We start from the raw sequence: 17652 nt of genomic DNA, 5'->3' as shown, positions 1-17652 counted from the left end.
AGAGGCAAAACCTTTAGCAGACCAAAAACAAACAAACAAACAAACAAACAAAAACAAAAACAACAAAACCACATACACACAAATTCTTAGGGAGTTTGGTGAACTTAACTCTCTTTAGAGCCAAAATTTTACGCCTAGAAACAAACCTAATCTAGGATTTGGCAGTTTATGATAGGATGTTAGACTCAGCAAACGTATACATCATTTTATGTTTCATATAGCTAGCCATTGTGCATTTGATAAAATGCCTTCCTCACCAGTCTACAGCTAATGCTGACTCTAACTTGTAAGCCTGTGGACAGCAGGCGTTGCCGGTAGTAACAATGTTCCTAATAGTGTCACGCGCAAAAGAACAAAATAAATGTTTTGATTTGTAATTCTGAAAAATACTATAATTGGTTATTCCCAAGTTAAAGTTGGATATAATATTGCATTAAAGCATAATAGTCCTGTGTAAAGTGAGGTCTCATGATCCTTTTGCTGAACTGTGGTACCATTTATTTTTTAACGTTTATTTATTTTTGAGAGAGAGAGAGAGACAGACAGACATAGAACATGAGTGGGAGAGGGGCAGAGACAGAGGACACATAGGATCCAAAGCAGGCTCCAGGCTCTGAGCTGTCAGCACAGAGTCTGACGCAGGACTTGAACCCACAAACCAGGAGATCATGACCTGAGCAGAAGCTGGATGTTTAACCAACTGAGCCACCCAGGCACCCCTGTGGTACCATATTCTTGAGGATGAAGGGATGATACTAGAGCCACATAGGTGTAAGGTCCACTTCAACTCCAAATATCACACTTACTGTAGATGAACCTCCGTGCCTGGGCATGGCACGAAAGTCAACGATTCTTTGGAAACGTTTGGTAAAGTGTGTGAAAATTCATGCATCGACAATTATTCCAAACATCCTGACAGAGATCTCCCTAGACTTACTGCATTCACGCTTTGCAATTTCCTACATGGTGAGTAGGCATGGGTTTCTTTGGGTACTCGAAGGGTACTCATTTTACAACATAATGAATATGCCTTTCAGATGCTTCCTTGTAAATTCTGGAAAATTCTAGATAGTTCAAAGGATAACTTTAGTACTGTGAAACACTGCGGTGAACGGAGAAAATAAGTTATTGAAAGCTACGTTATAGTGTTTCTTTATTCCAGAGCCAGAAAAAAAATCTAGAAAATTTCTGTTTCAATCACCTTTACATTGCATTGTCTTTACATGTTTTTCTTTGCAATGTCTGATATGTAATTGATGTTTATACTATTGTCAGCATTATAAGAGTAAGCACATCTTGATAGTAATGTAGTAATTTTAGTTCCCTAAAATTAGAACATGTTTATTTGGTTGTGCAATAAAGGTTAATCTTCATATTTTATAAAGAAAATGCAGCCTTATGAAATGAGTCAGAGCAGGTGCAGAAGGCAAGGAAGCACAATTCATAAGTATATGACAAGAGGCCAATAATACTAATTAATTTGGGGAAGAATGCAGCCAGATTATATGTATGGAAGACTTAAATCTTCCAAAGGCTGGCAAATAGATGGCAAAGGTCACCCAATCAATGTAGATAAATAATGAAAGTCTTTAGAAAAAGCCAGAATGTGACAAGTGAAAGGGTGGTCATGTCATTCAATTTGGGGAATTTAAATATTGAAAAGTCAATTGTTTGGGCATTAAATTTAAATGACTAGAGTAATGAAACACGGAGATGAAAGAAAATCTATGTGTCCCTCTGTGTTGCATGCCAGGATCCCCGGGACCTGAATTGGTCTCTAGGGATAAATTATGCATTCTGGTTTGTACATCATCTCTGTCACACCCTTATAAGCCCAGCAAAAATACCACAAAGAAGGAAGAGCTGTAGCAGTAACCTCATTCACTCTCTTGCCTCTCAGATGAAAACTGGGTCAGCAGTTGTAAACCAGGAACCCTAGTGCCGTGTATCAGAGACTCAGGTCCCTCCAAATTGTCTTCGCCACCCTAATGCCTGGCATAACACCTGATGTAGGAGTCCAAGAATGAAATATTATTGTTTGTAGAAATACAATAGATAGGGGCTCCCGAGTGGCTCAGTGGGTTAAGCATCCAATTTTGGTTCAGGTCATGATCTCACGGTTCGTGGGTTTGAGCCCCGTGTTGGGCTCTGTGCTGACAGCTAAGAGCCTGGAGCCTGCTTCAGATTCTGTGTGTGTCTCTCTCTCTCTGCGCCTCCACCGCTCATGCTCGGTCACTCAAAAATAAGTAAATGTTATAAAAAATAAAAAAAAAAGAAATACAAAAGATGACCTGATGAAATCCACTTCAAAAAAAAAAAATTGGGAAAAACATTAAAACGGGTCATTATGCAGATTCGCAATAGAGCAAATCCCAGATCTTTCTATGATACCACCAGGGGGCACTGTGAGCACAGATGAAGCCAAGGGCCCCAGAAGACCTAACAAAGATCAAACTTCCCATAGGAATTTGTGATACCCCTTTTCTTCCTAAACTACCATGCCCCACCTAGGGAAAGAATAAATAGAAAAAAAAAATGGAAAGATAAAAAAAAAAATGAAGCCTCAGAATTTATAAAGCCTAGAGGATTAATACTTTGAAGAGGGTCAATCAAGGAAAAGCTGTATTTTACTTGATTTACCAATTTGTTACACACTCATCACAATATTACAAAGTCCAGCAGCTGACCACTGTTGGCATGTCTGTAGCCCTAAAAATCTTTTAGTCAGCTCACAAAATAAACAACCTTCTGGCCCACTGTCTCTCTCAACACCGTCTTCCTTCGGATGCAGGCTTTGCTCATGGAACAGAAAAGAGCATTCACTCCACCTTAACAGAATAGGTAAGCAGCATGGACCACACAACGCAGAATTCCTCAGTGAGGACGTGTGTGGGACCTGAGGAGACGGCAGTGGACGTGGGGTCACTCTTCAGTAAGAAGCTGCAAACGTTTATTCCCCAACTTAAGCACATAGATGAGCCGTGAGTCTTTCTCCAAGGGTTTTCTCTACAGCCGCTTCTCTAGAAAGTATCAGAGTAAGAACACACAAGAATGCCAAGTCAAGAAGAAAGTTTAGATTTGGAATAGGCAAAAAAAAGTCGTCAGATGTTCACCTATTTGGGGCTGAATTTTAGTACAAGGAAAGTGGTGAAAAGCAGGAAAGAATTTCATTGATTTTTTTTTTCTTCTCCAAACTGCAAATACAGCACTTTATGTGTCAAAGAAGGTGATAAAGACAAACTGGAACATGGAAGCCTGCCAAAAGTATATGAAATGGGATGCTACAAGGTTCTCTGCATAGGAATCTAAGAGACTACCCCAGTTATTAATAAATTAGGATATTTCCAGAGAAGACTTTATCGTTGTCTGCATAAATTGTCCTGACCCATACCAAAAACTATAACAGCATAAAATACATCCTTCTAAACATAACTATTTCTGTAAAGGATGATGTAAAAATATTGTAAATAAATACATTAAGTAATTCACACAGAGAGGCCCCTGACCACACTCCAAAGATTTGAATCCTGTATGCTCATTGGCTCTTTAAAAAAGAATTCAAGGCAGATTTAACCTTTGTGATTTTTATGTAATTAGAATATATATGTGTGTGTGTGTGTGTGTGTGTGTGTGTGTATACACACACACACATATATATATATATATATAACAGTAGCACCTCTCAAGTTTTTCCTCTTGTAAATATCCTCCATAAACACACTTTCATAGGGAACATTTTAAATAAAATAATTAGTTGAAGAAACGCTTGGTAACGTGAACTACTCTGTTGTGTGTCACTAACGTGAATTATTGCGTTGAAAATTTATTCAAGTGTTTCCTTTAAAAATGAAAGCAAATGCAAGTGAACCTTTCAGAGTTCGATGTACAGAGTAGATCACTTACTGCAGCTATACCCGTCCTTGGGATAAAGGGAACATGCATATCAGGATGCAGGAGGTTCTTGGAAAGCGAAGGTGAAGACAGAATTTCTTCTGTTTAACACCGGGCACATGAATAACTCTAAGTATGTGACTTTACTGCCACCTAGTGGCGCGAACAATCAGCCTTCTAATAAAGATGGATAACTTCCAGGTCAGAGGCAATTTTATAAGTGAACGTTTCCGTTGCAAAAATAAAAACGAACTTCATACCAGATGGCTGAAAAGGCCTAATGAGAGCCGTTATCTCCCTTCTATGTGTTCCTTTGCCAAAGCCTCGTGATTCTCATTGGTAAAAACCTCAGCGGTCGGCACAAAGGCTCTGCAAACAGCACCCCGGGCAGGAATGGATGAAAACAAGCTTCATGTGTCTTAGAATAAAAATATTGTTCTTTCTTACTGCTTTAAAGCAGCCCCTCTTTTACAAAGTCAGCTTCTGATTTAAATCCTTCTTTCCCTTGTCTTGTTGGAAACGAAAACAACAAAAAACACATTCCTTAGACCATGTTTCAAGTCCATCTTCCTTGCCCTCAACTGCCAGCCTTCTAGGAATGAAACCATCTAACTTGTGATCAATCCAGGATGCAAACTGTTGAAAGGTATGCCTTCTAACACTGACATCTCTATTACAGGCAGCGATGATGCCTGATTGTGTCTGCAGATTAAGGTCATTTTAAAGGCCTAGGGAAGAAGAAAATGTCTTGCAAGGCATCAAATTCTTCTTTGAGAGAGGATTAAAGGAGCTATTGCTATTTACTCATTGTCGATTTGTTTGGGAGGGGCATTGTTATTACAGCGGGCACCAAGCCAGAGAGGAGAGAAAGGCTGCAAATAAAATTTCAAGCAAATAACCACAATAAAAACCATAGGGCAGACACAGAGTTCACAATGCATGATATGAACTTGCGAACAAGTTCACACATCCCACTTCCTGAACATGTTTTAAATAGACACAAAGGCCGTTCTTTTCTCCTGCAGCAAAGAAAATTCTTCCCTATAGTAGCATTTGTCAGATTGGCTGAGAATATTATTTTAATTTTCAAGCTCAGGAAAAGGTTAATGTGTTAATATTAGAGGGCAAGAGAATATCTAATCCAAAAGAATTTTTCAAAAACTCTTTCTAGATAGTATGGTACATATTATGATGGTAACGTTTCAATGATACAGGCATCCATTTTATGCCTATGCATCCTCTTGATTCTCCCATGAAGACACTCAGCTGAAAAGTGCATTTATGATCAGTGAAAGTAATCCCTAACTTGACTGATGCAGTAATAGGACTACAGAAGTTAAGGTAGGGCAGGTAGACAGGGATGGGCTAGAGGCCAATTCTCTTACTCCCTGTTAACCCGATTCTCATGGCATCCTGTATTCTCCCTGTAGAGAAGAGGTCTAATGTATGTTACAGTTTTCCAAGAAGTGATTGATAGTCTCAACAGTCTGAAATTAAACACCACAGTGTATAGGAAAGGTGGCATTTTAAAGTGCTTGGAAGCTTTAGCATTCACTATTATACTACACTATTTTAATAAATACAAAAGGAATGTTTATTCACTTTAAAGTCATGACATCTACGAAGTTAAAGGTTTTCACAGCAATGAGCAATTAGTTAAATATCACACATGGAAGCAAAACAGCAATTTGTAGACTTGTGTTGCTCAGTGCCTTAATTACTTATATTGCAACTTGTTTCAGACCACTAAAGGCAGGGCTATCTAAAATCCCCAGGCAATTAAGGACAAAGCGTGCTCAAACATGAATAGCTCTTGAAGAAATAAATTGAAAGACCAGGTTTTATCTATAATGTTATTAGGTAGATAAATCACTGGGAAGAATAAACCAGTGGAAACAAAAATAAAGCACAAACTAAGATCAGTCCTTTAAAAATCTCCTTGGAGATTATGCAATCTTCCCCACGAAATCAATATCAGTTCAATTGAAGATAAATTACAAGAGAAATCAAATGCTGACACTTCATGAACAAGTAATAATAGTATTGTTTCCCTTCATTACATAGTAAGATCTGATCACAAAGCAATGGTGGAGGGAGAGGGGCTGGTTTCTGTTTGTTAGCTGTTTCCTCATAAAATGATATTTGCCTTTTGAGGATGCTACTGTCAGAATGCCTTGTTGGCACTGGATTGAGGGTTTTGTTTTGTTTTTTGTTTGTTTTTAACAAATTTCTTGATTTCTCATAACTAGAAAGAGAATTGGCATTTTGATACGCTCTATTTTCTCCAGTTGAAATACTCAGATCATATATTATTCATATTGAACATTTATAGAACTTTCAAAAGTTATCAGTGGATGCCTAGAGAAAACATAAAAATGAATAAAATACTCTATTTCCTTTTCATTGTAAAAATATATTTTATTTTAAAAACCCATCAAACCAATGATAACCATATCTACCGAAGAAATGGCCTCTATGCACATGAGTGCATAAACACATCTACGTAATGCATCCATTGCGTGTAAGTGGAAACAAACCAAAGCAAGATTTAGGTGATACAGATTTTAATAAGCTATATGATAAAATCATAACTTACTGTGTAACACTAGCATTAATTGGTCTTTAATATGACTTCTTATAGGCGATATATGGCACATACCGTGTTATTGTTACAGTTTGTTAAAGGCATCCTTCTAAACCAGTCTTAGTGACACGGCATTTTATTCTCAACCATTACAAGAGAACGGCTGCCCAGCAAATTTTTCCTGGAACAATGAAAATCACTTATATAGTGTTTGGCTGCATATGTATTTCAATTATAAAGAACCAACCAAAGGTTTAGAAATGAGCATGTCCAGAAAATTGGAAAAGATCTATGTAGATGTCATAACAAATTTGTTTTTCCTATTTTCGTGTAATACTTATGAAATAAAATCATAAAAACATGCAAAGTCTGTCCTAGAAGTGGCCTTGGACTCTGTTTAATAATCATGTGAGGAAATGGAGGCATGGGGAACATTTTTAATAACGTTTCTGCAGAAGTTCAGAAACGTCTTTACCCCTTGGCGTCAAAGCCTGAAACAATGCTGCATGTGGATGGATATTGTGAATTTGTGAAACAAAGTCAAGGGCAAATTCTTAAATAATTTTTGAATTCTTTACTGCTATAGAGTAGTCCGATTCATACTTCTAGACAGTGTCAGACAGGGATGTGACAAAGAGTACTCACCTAATCTACACTATGAACTTTTTAAAATTGTTGTTATTATTTTAAGCATAAGCTAATTCTTAGAGGTTTCTGAAGGGTGAAATGAATACAGAAGCACACAGCACACAAGAGCATCAAGCACACCTACGGCAGGACCTCTCATTTTAAATCTTACAAAACTGATCCCATCCTCATATAAAAAATGTTTATTTCTGAGAGAGAGGGAGAGAGCACAAGCAGGGGAGGTGCAGAGACGGGGACAGAGGATCTGAAGTGGGGCTCCAACTCAAAGACCGGGAGATCACGACCTGATCTGAAATCAGCATGAGCCACCTGGGTGCCCCTAAAGTGATCCTATTCTTTGAAGGAATGAATGAACGGATGTATTGAAGAGGAACTTTTCAGGCTAAACCTCTCAGCGTGGAGGGTGGAAGGCTTTTCTTGCTGCATATGGGCAACTTGCAGTTGTGAGCCAATATGCTTGATAGGTAAGGACGCGCACACACGCACACAAACACACACGCACACACACGCACATAAGGACATGTACACACACACAAACACGTGTGCGCACACACATATGCACACATGTAAGGACACATACAAACACACATAAGGACATAAACACACACGTGCACGTGCACACACGTAAAGATACACACACACACGCACATAAGGACATGTACACACACGCACATGTAAAGACATACACACATGTGCGTGCACACACGCACACACACATGTAAGGACACACACAAACACACACACATAAAGACACAAACACACATGTGCACGCACACATGCACACATGTAAGGACACACACAAACACACACACACAAGGACATACACACACGCACATAAGGACATGTACACACACACGCGTGCACATGTAAGGACATACACACGTGCGTGCACACACACACGCACACATGTAAGGACATACACAAACACATGCACACATAAGGGCATGCACACATACGTATACACACGTAAGGACACACACACGCACACACTCAGGTAAGGACATATACACACACAAACACACAAACGTGCGCACACACACACACATCCAAACACACGCGTAAGGACACACACACACACGTGCACACACACATGCATGTAAGGACCTATACATGCACACACACACGCACAAGCACACACGCACACACAAATGTGGGTACACACGTGCACGTAAGGATATATTCATGTGCACACACATATGTATGTGTGTGCACACATGTATGGACACACATGTAAGGACATTTACACATGCATGCACAAACACATGCACGCACACACGCACATGTAAGGACATACACACACAAGCACACACACATACACATGCACACACAGAAGCACACACACGTGCACATAAGGACATGTACACACACAAACATGCACACAAACATGCACACACACAAACACACATGTAAGGACATATACACACATGTAAGGACATGTACACACATGCATGCACACACACACACACGTAAGGACACACACACAAACATTTTGAATGGAATACTGATTAATACAAAATTTCCATCATTTGTACTACTATGTAATTTAAGTCAATCCATGCTGATATTTATTTATTTTTATAATCTATATAGGCCATTAGGTCATTATTTTACAGACATCAGCCAGATAAACGAATAACACACTTGAAGAGTATAGTCTTATGACAAGCAAATGAGAGCCACAGATGGGAAACAAAAAAGGCAAAGGTTTATATGGGGGATTTGTGTACATGTGCAAGAAGGTACAAGCACAAAAAAAAAAAAAAAAAAAAAACAAACAGTGGTAATTTTCCATGGTGAACTTTTTTCACATCCTTTGTAGGCATACAAGAGAAATATAACCAGCAAGTGTCTTTTTGGTTAAAAGCAAAATACAGCATATTGAATACCAGTACAAATATTGGAAATTTAAGCACTGAAAGGCATAAAATATACAGAATCAGGAAGTGGGAAATGCCTTTCAGGGACAGAGAAATATGTTTGGTGTTTTTATTAGAGTGGAACACCTTTGAACAAGGATAGGAAAAGAAGATAGATGATAAAGAAGAGGGAAGGCAAATTAGAAGGGTTTCAAGTCTTAAAATGATATTGAAGCTTGATATTCATAGAAATTTCCAGAATCAGGGAACTAGAATGGGATACAATTGGACAAGAGCTACATCTTCCTTCTAATTACTGCACATATTTTGCATCAGACCTCTTTTTAAGGCTTCTGACTGCACTCAAGAAATGCTTCTTACTAAGAGGCAACTCAATTTTTTGGTCTGAATTTCTTATCTAATGAATTCCCCACAGAAAAGATCTCTAAGTAATTGCAATCCAGATGGGACGGTATCCACTCTGATTTGAAATTACTTTGTAAATACTTCTTTTAATTTTTTTTAACGTTTATTTATTTTTGGGACAGAGAGAGACAGAGCATGAACGGGGGAGGGGCAGAGAGAGAGGGAGACACAGAATCGGAAGCAGGCTCCAGGCTCTGAGCCATCAGCCCAGAGCCCGATGCGGGGCTCGAACTCACAGACCGTGAGATCATGACCTGAGCTGAAGTCGGAGGCTTAACCGACTGAGTCACCCAGGCGCCCCCACTTTGTAAATACTTCTGAGAAGAAATAGTATACCACTAAAACTGTATTCCACTAATACAGTGGATAGTATACTACTAAACCAAAGACCAATGTCCAAGTGCGTGTAGAAAAGGCTAACAACCTTCCATGAAGACCTATGTCATCGAGGCACATCAGTAGCACTAACAAAGGTCATCACTCTAATCAGTTGCTCAAGAATCTGGGATTCATGCTTACCCCTTCTTTCATGACCTTCGTCTCATCAATTATTAAATCTTGTTAACTGTTCTACCTTTCCGTGTGGATTCTGCTCGCCTGGCACAATGTCAACTACCAGTGCCTTAGCCCAGTCGACATGACACCTTGCACTGACTTGCATATCAGCCTCCTCACTCGTTTCAAATTTCCCCTAATCTTTACGCCACACACAGAAGGATTTATTTAAAATACAGATATACTCATTACCTTTTCACCCCCTAAGATCACTCCCTTTTGGCTCTTAGGAAATAATTCCTAACTCCTTTATCAGTCCCGCTGGACTTTGTCTGATTTGGCTCTCGCTTATCTCCCCACCAACATCTAAGCCAATTTTCTGCTCTCGTTTCAACACCTCTGGTCCTATTTTTATTTCCTGAAACATCACAAGCAAGTTCCTACATCACAGATTTAGTTCATACTGCTCATTCTCATTTTCTTTTTCCCAAATATTGACTTCTTTTTAATCACTTCTCTAGTAAAGTTAATAATTTGCCCCGAAGAAACCTTCTTTGACCCCAAAATTCAGATCAGTTCCCCCAGGCACACAGAAAACATTCTATACTTCTTCACGGCCTTCATAATGCTTGTAATGGTTCAAATCTATATTCCCTCCCTCCTCAGACTCCACTGGAGCAGAGTAAAAGTCTGTGTTATTACCCCCACGTCTCTACCCTTAGCAGATTTCCTGGTCCAGGTAAGGTACTTCATAATGGTCTTCTAAACCCACAAAATTATCAGTATCGTATGTAACAATGCCAACATAATAAAACATTTTAAAGTGATGCTCATCTCTTGTCCACTTCCTCATCAATGGGAACAAGCTAGAAAAAGACTGGGCATTGAAGCCTAAAGCTTATGGACTTTGGCAAGATTCCCTACATAACTAGTTCTCTGGTATACCGACAGTGTGAGGCAACAATGACAATATTACAACAGCGGCTAATATTGACAATACGTGACACCATCGATATGAAATGGCAATGGTACCATAGATATCAGAGTCCATGCTGGCAGTTTTCAATGTTGCCGGATGACCTCTAATATTCATGAGAATATTTGTTTGCACTGGAGATTGTTGAGTGGATTAATGACACAATGCATCGCCAGCTCCTCCAACTAAGAATCAGCGCGATCAGTGTTGTCTGCACCTCATGTTTTGGAGAAAATCACTAAATTATTGAGTAAACCCAGTCAATATGGCAACCATCATCTGCATGCCAATCACAACTTGAGACTTCACAAGGGTACTGGCAATTCTGTTCACATCAAGAATGTAATTACAGTGGGGAAAGAGATGAAGTGATTGATATCAAAGAAACTCAAACTGTCTTACCCCACTATTCTATGACTCTGTTTCGTATTTCTTCGAAGTATTTAATATTTCCTTCCTTTGTCTATCTTCACAATAAGGTAATTTTATTGAGAGCTTATTTAATTTTGCATCCCCAGTGCCCTGAAAAGTGCTTGCACAAAAGAGGTACTGAATACATAAATGCCAATGAGTGAAACTATGAATGGATGCATGTTTAACAAAACAATCAACAGAGCATGTGTGGACCCTCCATGCCTCAATTCTTATGAAAGTGTGCTGAGGTATTTCAAAGGATGTTTTAATAGCTGACACACGGCAGGAAGGCTACAGGATGGTGAACAGCATATTGTTTATGATATACATACTGTGCTCTACACTCTAAATCATAAGCGCACACTCCAGAGGTAGGATCTAGGAGAAGAGTGATTTACATGAAGCTACATGATCAAGAAAGACCCAGACTGGCCACTTCACTGTCTCTAAGGAAATCCACTCCATTTGTGAACACTGAACTCTTTGGTGGAACGATCAAAATTGTGTGTGTGTGTGTGTGTGTGTGTGTGTGTGTGTGTGTTTCTGATAAGGAATTAAGGTTATTTTTTTCTCCGAATGGGACTGGCACTAGGAAAAAGTGAGTGAAGCACTTGTCCTAAATATAAAAGGAGGCGTGCATGCATGCACACACACACACACACACACACACACACACACACTCACAGTAAACAGGATAAATTATATTTTAACACATTTTAAAATTAAAAATGAATGTAACTTTTTGAAATTCTGATTATAGATGTCGTGCATTTTTAAGTCTTTTAAGATACTGCATTAAAATGTTATTTATCTTGATAACTGGGGTTTTAATTTGTGTCCCCTTCAGTTCTGCACATCACACACCTAACCCCACCTCCGTCCTGTGTGTTAACTCCTGAAGTTGGTGATCATCAGATTGCAAAGTAAAACTTTGTTGGAGGCCTATTTCTCCTCCCAGAAGGGGTCTGGAATAGCGTCCAAGGTCAGAGCACAGGAAGGAGCTCCTTGTCAGAGCCCAGAGCATGCACGATACAGAATTCAATCAGCCACTACCTACCTGAGTGCTCATTTGATGGTTATAAATGGGGACATAAGGCCATTATCAAGAGACTCACTCAGAATAAATCCATTCTACACTCACAATTACATAAAAAAATGAAATGAAATTTTACAACTTATAGCTTCAGCTTTACACAGTTGTTTGTGAAAAAACTGAACACCTAACATTCTGTGTGATGGCCAAGATCTTGTGGATGGACTACATTTTATGAAACAATAGCCTTAGGTCAGCTAATGAACTATGTACTTTGCCATCTTATTATTGTGTTTTGCCATCCATGGGTAGACTTAAGGATGTGCAATGTGGCACCCTGTTTTCAAAACAAAATCAAACAACAGGACTCTACCTTTTTACAGATTTCTTTTATACACACCCCATTTGGCCACATAATCAATGGGATTTTCTTTGTGTCATAGAAAGTCAAGCAAAAATTCTGTCACAGAACATACACATGTGGGAGAAAGAGGACTATGCATACAAATTCCTCTTAGGTGCTCTTGAGTTAAACCCAAGAACATAGCACCACAACAGGCAGATGTACATTTATACAATGTGGTCATAGAAGATCATTGTCGTTAATAATTCATTAAGAACTATTCCTTTCTCTTTTGGCAAACTTATTCACCACTTCAACCATTCTCATCAAGCTTTATAATTGGATGCGGAGAAAGGGTACGCATGATTTTATGAGCAGTAGCAACTAACATTTATACAGCATTTCACAATTTGCAAAGCAGTTTCCATAGACATAATTTCACTCCTCACAGCCACAAGAGTAGTTAGGTGTTATTAAGATCATCTACAGTTTACTAATGAGGAAAGCGAGTTGGCAAGATTATACATTTGGAATATGGCTGTAAACTCAGTAAACTCAACTAAAATGTCTAGAGTGCACCGAGATTTAGTGTTTACGTAACAAGCTGTCCAAGGTTAGACAGTGGCTGGTGCCTGTTCACCAGTTCAGTGATGTCAGCACCAAAGTCTCACAAATTATTTTTCTTTATGGCCACAAAATAGCTACATGCCAGTCATTAAGAAGGTCAAAGAGGAAGAAAGGGGAGTGATGTTGCATCAGAAAAACCAACACCTCCCAGAACCATGTGGTCGACTTTGGCCAGTCTTATTTACAGACTGGGTACAATAGTCACCCCTCTGGAATAGCTAGGGAAAGGGGATAATAAAAGAAACTGGGTAAGCCAAATGTCAGCTCTCCTACAACTGCTTTATTCCTACAGAATAAAGAAATTTTAGTTTCTTTTGTCTTACTCCAGAGCTCATTCCCTTCTATCAGACAACACATGGAAATAGAGTGTGTGCATGTGGTCTGTGCCTATGTGTTTGAAAATAATTGAAATTTATGATATACAGAGGATATAAGAAATTTCCTGAGAGTAAAAAGCATTTACATACCAGGTTTTGAAAAATGAGCCATTGCTTACATGCCACCTACTTTTATTCTTATACACTCAGGTCTTTGAAGAATCATTTACACTCAAGACTCGGTATGATGGCTACATAGTTATCACTCCAATATGCCTATCTTGATCTCTTAACTCTATTTGAATTCCAAAATTCCAACTGGTTGTAGGAAGTTTCCAAGTGGATGGCTCATAATCCCAAATTCCACACATTTGAAACTATGCCCCTGCTGCCAAAATCATCTCCAAACTTCTTATACCCTTTCCATGATGCCGTTATTCTCACAGACCTGGATCCAAAAGTAAAGCCACATTTGATGCTTCAGTATACTTCATCTGTAATGTTCAAACAATCTGTTCTTTTGCCAATGTATTCACTGGTATTCACCAGGCAATGTGTTAGGTGCTATGACTATAATGAAAGCCGGCTTAACACATCACAGAGTCAATATGTTGCTTCTCTTCAGGTCCTCATTTCAACAAACCTGTATTATTGCAAAATGTTTCACTTCCTTTTATCCACTCCACATACTAATAAGAACCAACTTTCTAAAAGACTGCATCTATTATGCTTGTCTCAATTTCAATGCATTACAGAGTGTGATAGTACCAACTGTTTTGACCTGACATTGCTATTCCATCCCGTGTAATGAAAAATTAGCTTTAGTTGGAGAGACGTCTGGCCTTTGTCCTCAGCTCCTGGCAGGTGATCAGTAAGCTCCTGGAACATCCCGCCTCACAGGAGAGTCTCTGATGCCTGGCAGCTGTGACCATAGGGCAGTGTAACAATGTGACTTGTAATAAGGCTTTGAGACAGGACATGTAGATTCCAACTCCATAGGAACTGGGGACTAAAGGTATTAGCTCCAACCTCCAAGAAGGCTGGAAACCAAAGGTCAGCCATATAATCAGTATATGAGAGAGTGTCACTAAAAACTGTAGACACCAAAGACTTGGGTAAGTTTCCCTGATTGGCAATTTTCTATGGGTACTGTCACTTGCAGTGGCTTGAGAGGATGCAACACTATCCACGACCTCTCTACAGGGAGGACAACTAGAAGCTCCATGTTTGGATGGATCCCTTCTTTACTGTGCTCTACGCCTCTCTTCCTTTGGTGGTCATCTGTAACCTTTCCCTGTAATAAAAGTAACTGTGGATATAATAGCTTTCAATGGGTTTTGTGAGTCTTTCTACTGAATTATTGAACCTAAAAGTAGCCATGGAGACCCCTTAATTTGTAGCCAGCTGGTCAGAAGTGAGCATGGTCCCGAGGACTTTTCAACTTGAGACTCGTGTTTGAAGGGAAGGTAGTCTTAGGCAGACTATTTTCTCTGGCTGTGTGGTTTGCCCAACTAATTGTACATCCTTTCCGCAAACTCATGGTTTTCCAACCCAGGCTCATCTGCTCTATACTTTACTCTTGCCTTTACTCTTAATGTTTCCCTCTTAGCCTGGATTATTTCTGACTCTCTTCCTCTCTCTCCAAATCTTTCAAATCTTCAAGGAGAATATCAAGTATGGTCTCTTTCATGAAGCCTTTTTTTTCCCCCCACCAGACTGAAATGTACACGTATGCTATTTCAACTAGCAGGTGAGCTTTTCATCTCATAGGTTGTGCTTTGCTTTTCGTGAATTGTAATTTGGCCCCATTAGAATATAAGCCTCCTAAAATGAGGAAATTCCTTAATCAGTTACAGAACCATCCTTCCCACTCCCCAAAAGGTAGGTGTTCTACCAGTAATAATGACTTGACTTTATGTTTGTAAGCACCAAGTGAAGCATGCCTACCTTCTGTCCAGGAATGTGTCTACTCACACATGCAATCATTTCCCATCAGAAAGGATTCATGTTAATGAGCTAGATTTAATAGAAAAAAAATATTTCCTTGCATCACCCTCCATGACCCCAGAAAAGAATTAAAAGGTTCTTTTAATTTTCCTCTAAAGATTACTGTAAGCAAACTAATGGAAACTACCTAACCGAGTTTCCTTTTATAAAATTTACTATATATTTGCTTCACTGCAAGCAAGGACAGCTCAAGAGCAACACTAGCACTGACCAAGGACTGAAACCAGCCCCCCTCTCAGGCTCCACCTGTTCTGCATAAGGCACTATTATAAGTGCTTCATAGAGGGCTGTGTGTGTGTGTGCGCGCATGCGTGCATGTGTGTGTATGAATTTAACTTCTTCTTACAAACATCTATAAGGGAAGTGCTACCATTATCCCCATTTTACAAATGGGGAAACCGAGCACAGAGAGTTTAAATAACTTTCCTGTGGTCAGACAGCTAGTAAATAATAGAATTGAGATTCCAACCCAAGGAGTGTGGGGACATCATTCGTGCTGCAATTGCTTCTACTTCCTAAACCCTGTGTGTTTGGAGGACAGCTGCACTCTGCTCACATAGAATCATGCAAACTTGCTGAATCTCTTCACCATATAACAGTAACCCTTCAAAATGAAAGTTTAACTACAACCTGAGAACACTTATTATTCCTGTGTGGAGGCATCCCGATAGGACTTGTCATTAATGCAAGTGTATGAGGTAAATATCAGTATCAGATGAGAGAAATAAAAGAAAAAAAAAAAACCAAAAAAACCAAAACAGATGATCTTATTCCATGCCAGTTGGGAGAAAGTGGGAGAAAAAGTAAAAAGAGCAAGACAGACAGAATGAGTAGAATCTTCTGGAACCCAACTGCAACATTTTTTATATGGTAGGTCATTTAAAGCTTCTATTACTGTTACTCATACTCTTAAGTGGACAGATGTTACAAATGGCAGGAATACGTTTTTTTTGTTGTTGTTTTTGGTGAAAAAAGTCATATTTAGATTTAGCAAGCTGGACTCAGTCTAGATGATCCCACTTTTGTTGGCAACATCCAAAGCATTATAGTCAGTAGCCAGTCAAACATATGCCTTCTTCTCTCCATCAGGCCTGATAAGGGTGTTGACTTTGGCCACATCAGTGTCACAGAGCTTCTTCTCAGCCTGTTTGATGTGATGCCTGCTGGTGCTGACATCCACAATGAACACAAGTGTGCTGTTGTCTTCTATCTTCTTCATGGCTGACTCCGTAGTCAGGGGGAACATGATGATGGCATAGTGGTCAAGCTGCTTTCTCCTGGGGACACTCTTCTGAGGATAATATGGGCTGCCTTCGGAGATGCATGGTCTTGGGTTGGGGGAAGGTAGGTGATGTGCAGATCTTTTTTTGTGTGTGACTAGTGAATGACTTTCAGCCCCTCTTTTTTGGCTTTCCTTTGGCTTCAGCTTTAGGAGGAGGCCCAGGCTTCCTCCTTCACCTCTGGGGCCATCTTCGTGAAAAGGCAGGCATGAGTATTTCACCATGTTTTGAATGTGTAAATGTATACGTATGTATGCTCCCAGGCTTTTTGGTTGCTTATTTTTCCTATATTGTTTCTCTATAATTAATAGAATAATTTAACAAGAAATGTGTTCATTTTTACATTAGTCTGGTTAGATAAGGCCAATTTTTATTCATTATTATTTTTTAATTTTTGTTTAATGTTTATTTATTTTTTGAGACAGAGAGAGGCACAGCATGAACAAGGGAGGGTCAGAGAGAGAGAGACAGACATAGAATCCGGAGCAGGATCCAGGCCCTGAGCTGTCAGCACAGAGACTGACGCGGGTCTCAAACTCACTGACCGTGAGTGAGATCACGACCTGAGCCGAAGTCGGACGCTTAACTGACTGAGCCACCCAGGCGCCCTGCCAACTTTTTTTTTAAATAAAACTTTTCCAAATGAACTTGAGAGATCTACAAAATTAATGTTTTAAAACATACACACATAAGATGCTCTAATTTTCAGAGGTCTTACCTTTCAATTACTAGTAAATTATCCCTTACAATGCTCT

General features: G+C 39.3%; 1 pseudogene; it reads right to left on the bottom strand.

The window, feature by feature from the left end:
* Nucleotides 1-16623: 16623 nt before the first annotated feature.
* LOC115511750 lies at nucleotides 16624-17087 on the bottom strand (annotated as a pseudogene).
* Nucleotides 17088-17652: the final 565 nt, after the last annotated feature.

The sequence above is a fragment of the Lynx canadensis genome, chromosome B1, assembly GCF_007474595.2.
Source record: "Lynx canadensis isolate LIC74 chromosome B1, mLynCan4.pri.v2, whole genome shotgun sequence".
Classification (NCBI taxonomy): Eukaryota; Metazoa; Chordata; class Mammalia; order Carnivora; family Felidae; genus Lynx; species Lynx canadensis.
This window is presented reverse-complemented; position numbering and strand designations above follow the sequence as displayed.